This window comes from Macrobrachium nipponense, chromosome 49, assembly GCF_015104395.2.
Source record: "Macrobrachium nipponense isolate FS-2020 chromosome 49, ASM1510439v2, whole genome shotgun sequence".
Classification (NCBI taxonomy): Eukaryota; Metazoa; Arthropoda; class Malacostraca; order Decapoda; family Palaemonidae; genus Macrobrachium; species Macrobrachium nipponense.
In genome coordinates this window covers 2,595,748-2,603,741 of record NC_087224.1, presented here as the reverse complement: position 1 = coordinate 2,603,741, position 7,994 = coordinate 2,595,748, and the positions used below count along the sequence as shown (strand labels likewise).

Here is a 7,994-nt window from a genome sequence, read left to right as displayed (position 1 = left end):
AAGACCTGTGCGCTCATCCTTATCTACATATGAAACTGCTTTATAAGTGTCGGTTTCGTCTTATAAATCAACCGGCTTGGAGTTCATTTGCTTCAAAGGGGGCGCCCCCCCCCCCCTTCCCCCATCCCCCTACCAGCCCCCCCAAAAGGTGACGTCACGGCCTCTCAGACGGGATGGCAACAGATTAAAAAACTCTCTCAGGTGGACTGAGAGAGGGAGGGAGGAACAGGAGACAGGACTCCATTATGATGGCAATGGTGGTGGTTCCTGGTGCTTCTTCAAACGTTTTTCGCTTATGAAATTGTCTCCTGCCTCTCAGCCAAGATTCGTTTTACTGCCTCTGGAGACATAAATGTCCGCAGGACGTATTTCGCGTCTCTATCTACCTAACATTCGTCTCACGTTCGAATAATGTTAGAAGAAAGAACAAGGAAAACAAGATAGTTCTTTGTTTATAGACGAAAGCATCGCGCACGCGGCCTTATGACTTCGCCCGGTGCAACGTCGCCTCTATAACGGCCCACCTCCTCTTTTGAAATTCCTATTGTACTACAGTTAGACCATCTTGAAAGGGACCAGAGACTTGGATCTTATCTTACAATAAAAGGGAGGACTGGAAACCGAATAAAAAAAACGAAGGATTCCTGGAACATGGACTCCTGGAAATGACATTTCGATAAGTATCTTTTTCGTCCTACGATAAGATTTTCGTTCCGGGAAGATGGCCTAGTCTTCTCGTGCCTTCTTCAGGGTGAATCCAGTCGTGTTTTTGCGTTGTTATTCGATTATATGCCACAGAAACCTTTCTAGACTTTAATGATAATAGGGTAATAATAATGCAACGGCCCTGGGCAACTTTAATTTTGCCCCGGTATTGGCCACATCGTGCCAAAAGTTGCCAAAACATGGGTTAGTAGGTGTGGCATCCTCTTGCATACGCTTTGCGTGAACACCAAAGATGTCAGTGGCTTTTTGACTTTATAAGAGAGAGAGAGAGAGAGGAGAGAGAGAGAGAGAGAAGGGGGAACCAACCAGTCACAGAGAGGGATGAGATAAGTAATGAAAGACATTAGCCATGATATAAAATATCGCATAAAAGGGGAACAGGCCCATAAACATTTTATCTTTATGAGATAAGTAGATAGATAAATAGATAGGGAGATAAATAAATAGATAGCTAGGTAGACAGACAAACAGATAAATAAATAGACTGATACAGAAGGAGGCAAGAAAATAAGACTAATGCTTCAGTGATTCAAAAAATCTTAAAATTCCGAGAAAAGTTTCAACACGTTACGCCTCGTAATAATGTCTGTCACACAGTTAGGCTTATAAGAATTCGCTCCACGCCTCCCTTTGCTCTTAGGCCTACGAATTTTTTCCCTGGTATAACTTTCCATAATGAAGTTATAGGTCTATTTCAGCTTTGCCATTTGTATGTAGGTCTAATTCCAGCTTTCCTAAGTTCTCTTGAGATATTGCAGCTGGAACAAACCCGGAATATCTGATTATTCCTTTCGCCAGTTTAGTCTTTTGAGAGAGAGAGAGAGAGAGAGAGAGAAATGCAGTCTAAGAGATAAACTGTCAAGTCTGTTGAAATTAGACTGGTTTTTCAAGACACAGTCTAAAAGCAGAGAGAGACAGTCGAATAGACAAACTGTTTAGTTGCTTGAAATCAGACTGTTTTTTTAGACATTAAGTGGATAGACATAGTCTAAAAGCAGAGAAAGACAGTCTAACAGATAAACTGTCAAGTCTGTTGAAATTAGACTGGTTTTTTTAGACATTTAAGTGAATAGACATACAGTCTAAAAGCAGAGAGAGGGAGAGAGAGACGAATGCACAAGCTGTTTAGTTGCTTGAAATCAGACTGTTTTTTTTAGACATTTAGTGAATAGACAGAGTCTAAAAGCAGAGAGAGAGAGAGAGAGTCTAACACATAAACTATCAAGTCTCTAGAAATTAGACTGGTTTTTCAAGACATTACGTGAATGGACATACAGTCTAAAAGCAGAGAGAGAGAGACGGTCGAATATACAAGCTGTCTAGTTGCTTGGAATCAGACTTTTTTTAGACATTAAGTGCATAGACATGCAGTCTAAAAGCAGAGAGAGACTCGAATATACACACCTAGACCTTGATGTAGAGAGTGGACATACCAAACAGCCAAAAAATCGAGAGGAGAAAAAAAATGCCGAATTCCTTTTTCAAAAGACTCCCAGATTCGGTGATTCACCTTCCAACTGTTGGCTCATGATTGCATCTGATTCATGGGCAGGGAGAGAGAGAGAGAGAGAGAGAGAGAGAGAGAGGGAAGAGAGAGAGGGGGGGAGGGGGAGGGAGGGGGGGAGGGGGAGGGTTTGTTTTATTAACTGAGGAAAGGGAATATTAGCGTGGATGAATGGATGGGTAGATCCTTTAGGGACAGATGTCTCGCCTAATCCTAAGCGATGGATAGAAGGGGCCGATTGGTCTATCCCCTTGGTCTAGGACTTTAAGTCCTTGTAGGGTTGTGTGGGTGGGTGGAGGGACAGTCTAGGCATAGGTCTATGTCCTTGTGGGTTGGGGACAGTCTAGGCATAGGTCTATGTCCTTGATCTAGGTCTAGGACTCTAGGTTCTATGCCCTTGGTCTAGGTCTAGGAAGGAATATGAGGTATATAGTGAACATTATAGCTGCTACTGACATAGATAGATAGATAAGGAGAAGAAGAAGAAGAAGAAGTAGATAATAATATAAACAGAAGAATAAAGATTACCTGGCCCCAGATAGCACATCCGCGAGTGTGTGTTTGTGTGTAATGGAATCCTCTCGTGAGTGGCTTGATAAGAGAGAGAGAGAGAGAGAGAGAGAGAGAGAGAGAGAGAGGTATGAATTCTCGGGAGCTCTCACTGCAGGTCCTCCTGTGATGTGAGATGTTTCGCCGTTTATAATTGATGCGAAATCATGGCTTAGCCTCTGATCGAGAGAGAGAAGAGAGAGAGAGAGAGAGAGACGTAGTAGAATCGATCAATATAAATAAACGTCATAAGATTCCTCACTCAAATTTGGTCATTGGCTGTGAAGGTCGGATAAAACCTCTCTCTCTCTCTCTCTCTCTCTCTCTCTCTCTCTCTCTCTCTCTCTCTCACACACACACACAAATAAAACTAGTGGCATCTGGTTGTATAAAGCTGTGACTGTCTTATGCTCTCTCTCTCTCTCTCTCTCTCTCTCTCTCTCTCTCTCTCTCTCTCTCTTCTCTCTCTCTCTCAAGATTAACAATAACAAAAAGTTTTAAGTTCAGTGGGAAATACAATTCATTTTTTTCATTTTTTTTTCCTCTGAGACAATTTAATAGACGCAATGATTTGACAGAAAGCGATTCAATACTTTTTTTAATCGCTTGGTAACAAGAATCTCTCTCTCTCTCTCTCTCTCTCTCTCTCTCTCTCTCTCTCGTAATGTTATGTCATAATGACAAAGCTTTTAAGAATATTGCATCTTTTCAAATCACCAATATAAAACCACTTGCTTATTGACACCTCATGGCACGACACGAGAATCAACCTCATATCTTTCATGCCTCATAATTAATACGTATGTTCCTCATACTGTGTTATGAGTGGGGAGCACTCGATCGATCGATGGGCGGGGTTTTCGTGACTATAGTCTGTTATTGAAGATGACGAGAAATATTAAAAGAAATGCAGTTTCTTATTTTGGACTGGTTGCGTGCCATGGCGGTATACGAAGCTCTCTGTAATATGACGTAGTGTTTTGTCTAGATTTTCCGTGATTTTGAGAGAGAGAGAGAGAGAGAGAGAGAGAGAGAGAGAGAGAGAGAGAGATCATAACAGGAGCGAGAGAGATAGAGAATTATCATATGGCCACACCAGAGAAAACTTTAGCAAATCAGCTCCAATCTTAGACAATAAACCATACCACTAATATCAGGAGAGAGAGAGAGAGAGAGAGAGAGAGAGAGAGAGAGAGAGAGAGAGAGAGACTCAGGCAAGTCTTCCTCGCATAGGGTGATTAGGCCGACCATTAATTTTGGTTTGCTCTTTTATAAAGCAGGAAGCTGCCCATTGTGGCATTTTAGGCTTATATATGTGTGGGGGCAGCCATGCCCTTTGCCCCACACAGTGGTCAGTCCAGTCATTTGCTCTTTTCGCTAAACAGAGGCCTTAGGCCTAGATGCATTGGATGCATTCCCCGATTTGTGTAATTGATTAAAATATTATAGATATTAAAGTGTTTCCGTAGCTTTGCAATGGCATTCATTACCATCGATGCTTAGGTCTATGGTTGGATATTAATTCTTTTCTTATCTACCTAATGGTTTGAATGCTTGAGCTGTTTAGTTTTTTTTATATAATGATTTCCTTTACACACAGACACATTGTGTGTTTATACAACTCCTTTTAGAGTTCAGACAGAACCTCTGACAAGCATTCTTTGAACTGCTTGTGACTGATTTTCCTTCTTGCTTGCGTCTGATAACACCTATAACAACCCTGAACGATAAAATACACATCCAAATACAACGTTAGCAAATACAGGATGTATATACACATAAATGTATATTTAAAATAGTCTGATATATTTTTTGGCGGGACAAAAATCCGAAGCCAGACTACCTGTCACTCTGTCAAGTGATCCACTACTGAATCGACCGTTGCTATTGTCGACAGTCCGCCTTGAAAATCGACACGACCGCAAAAATGGAACGGTTATAAAATCGGTCGTCTGTGTACGTGTGTGTGTGTGTGTGTGTGTGTCCGTCCGTAACAATTATGGCTGAGTCATCCTCATCGTACTACAACGAACCCGTTGCTGCTGCTAGAGGGTGTACTCTAGACCTATATAAGACGGTTGCAGGTTGAAAGCGAATTAGAAAGTGACTTTCTCTTTCATTTTACTCTCTTAAGTGATAGTTTATGTTATATTCTGTTATTTAATAAAACTATAAGACATTTTAATGGTTTGCAACATCGTCTTTTGTCGCCGTTTACCGACGCAAGGATGCATTTGAGTAGAACTTTCGACCGTAAGGACGCGAGCGACACCTGTCAGTTTCTATAGTCATTCATGCTCTGGTTTTCATCTCTCTCTCTCGTCCTCTCTCCTTTCCGCTCTCTCTCTCCTGTCTCTCTCTCTCATCCTCAATTTCCAATTTCAAACTATCGATAGAATTCAACTCCCACTTTAGATAGAGAAGAAAGTAGATAGAGACGGGTAAACAGAAAAGAGAGAGGGAGAAAAATAGGAAAAAATGAGACTAATTAGAAAGTGAGGAGAGAAAGATCGCTGAGAGAGAGAGAGAGAGAGAGAGAGAGAGAGAGAGAGAGAGAGAGAGAGGGGGGGGGGGCGAGTAGAAAGACATGACAAGAAAAATAGAGAAATTAGACTAATTAGAGGAAAGTAAGGAGAACATATACAGCGAGAGAGAGAGAGAGGCTCTGATCATGACCTACAAAAATGACGTTCCATTCTCGAAGGTTTCCTACATAGTCGCTGGTTGTAGTCGCATTGAACCATTATGAATAAGTCGCCGAGAAAAAAAAAAAAAAAAGTGAAAGCGGACTGTTATCTCGTCAACTGCGTATTATCTTGAGCGACTGGGTTCTATAATTCGCGTGTTGTAATAATAATAATAATAATAATAATAATAATAATAATAATAATAATAATAATAATAATAATAATATGGCGCCATTGTTTTTGACTAAGCCAACTTGTCCTGTTTACTTTCAGTAATTTCAATTCATTATTGCACTTTCCTTTGTTTATTTATTGAACGAATAATGGTGGGCATGTCTGCCCTACTTCAGCTGATATAATTAATGAATAATAATAATACATAATAATAATAAAATAAGTTAATAATAAATAATAATCAATAAATAAATACCCTTGAATGTCTACGAAACAGAGCATAGGCCTAGTGCCTTATCCCAATCATGAAGAAATGGAAAGTGGTAAAAACTTAAAATTTTTGGGCAATTAGACCCAGTCTATGCCAATTTCAAAGCCATAAACTAGAAGGGTTAAGAAAAGGGGGGCCAACAGCTTCAAAAATTCGGGCAACTGGGTCCAGTCTATCTCAATTTAGAGCCTGTAAGATAGAAAATAAAAAAGAATAATTTATTATCACGTGAGCATGTGCAAATCGCATACAGTACCCCGCCCCCTCCCCCACGGGCTTGGCCTAGATCAGAATGAATCAAAGGTATTTTCCATGAGAGAGAGAGAGAGAGAGAGAGAGAGAGAGAGAGAGAGAGAGAGAGAGAGAGAGTTAAAATATTCGGATTAATTATACGGTCTCAAGCATGAGTCTATACCCAAAATAAACAAGGAGTGAATGTATTTTTTTGAATAAATTCTACAGAGAGAGAGAGAGATAGAGAGAGAGAAGAGAGAGAGAGAGAGAGAGAGAGAGAGAGAGAGAGAGAAATTATCTCTCTCTCTCTCTCTCGCTCTCAGAACTATTTAATCAGCTGACGGAATTCTATATTTAAATCCTTCTTAGTACCGGAATAATAATGTCCGCTGGAAACCGCTCAAGCAAAAAACTTTACATTTCTTAGAGAATTCTCCTATAAATCTCATTCGCTCTGACTGTATAACCGAATATATCTTCCTGAATGTTTAATAGATATAATGATTATATATAGCGATTTATAGGACCCACTCAATGGGTTCAAACGAGACCCGAAAACCACCCAAAACGGGTGAGGAGAGAGAGAGAGAGAGAGAGAGAGAGAGAGAGGAGAGAGAGAGAGAGAGAGAGAGAGAGAGTACGGCCGCAACACACCCCGCCCATACGTACGTAGACCACTTGTTTATACTGGGCGGCGCGCTCGCGAAGTAGTCCCTCAAACGTCTAGTCTTTTGGTCTTTTAAATGATGTTTTGGACGGTTTTACGACGTTTTTCGATTTATATAGACATTTTTTCCGTTCTGCGTTTAATCAAACCGCCATTTGCGAATGTTAAAGCGGAAAAAACAATGAGTAACTATGCATGTTTTGCATTATGCCGGGACATCGAATGGAGGAATTTGATTTTCGACTTTATTCGTGGTCGGCCATTTGAAAGCGAAACAGACGAGAATTTAGGGACTTGATGGCCACGAAAGAGAAAGAGTGTGTGTGTGAGAGAGAGAGAGTGAGAATGAATGTGAAACAGAGAGAAAAATATGAGAAAAAGATAGAATCAGCGGAGACGTTATGACAACTATTCAGACTCATCGTCACCGTCGGCCATTAAAAAAAAAAGCGATACAAACGGTTTTTAAAAAATGTATATAAAAATTAGACTGAAATAACAAGTAGAGAGACGGAAAATGCGAGAGATAAAGAGAAAGAGATATATAGATAGAAACAGAAAAAGAGAGAAAGAAAGAAATAAGGGAGAAATAGAGCCAGGAAAATCAAATTTAAAAAACAAATCTAGACTCATCCTCACAATCATAGCCGGCCATTGACGGCTAAAAAAATTAAAGAAAACTACATTTAAAAGCGAAAATATGACCTAAAACTGAGAAAGAGAGTGTGAGAAAGAAAGAGATAGATAGATAGATAGAAACAGAAAAAAGAGAAAGAGAGAGAGAGAGAGAGAGAGAGGCCCTAAAAATCAAATTAATGAAATAATTAGACTTATCCTGGCAATCCAAACCGGCCATTGCCGACTAAAAAAACTATAGAAAATTACCCATAAAAGCGAATATATGACATAAAAGTGAGAAAGAGAGAGAGAGAGAGATAGAAAATATAAAAAAGAGAGGAATAGATAAATAAGAGAGAGAGAGAGAGAGACCGAAAAAATCAAATTTTAACAATAAATTTAGATCATTCGCTATCAAAATTAGGCCGACCATAAAAAAACGAAAGAAAACTGTCCATAAAAGCGGAAAAATAACCTCCAACCGAGAAAGAGAGAGAGAGAGATAGCCGGCGGAGGAACACAGACACCCTGAGAGAGAAGAGAGAGAGAGAGAGAGAGAGAGAG

General features: G+C 40.0%; 1 protein-coding gene across 12 annotated transcripts in view; it reads left to right on the top strand.

The window, feature by feature from the left end:
* Positions 1-7,994, top strand: part of LOC135205265 (band 4.1-like protein 3) — a 141,702-nt gene that overhangs the window by 67,739 nt on the left and 65,969 nt on the right. The window lies entirely within an intron of this gene.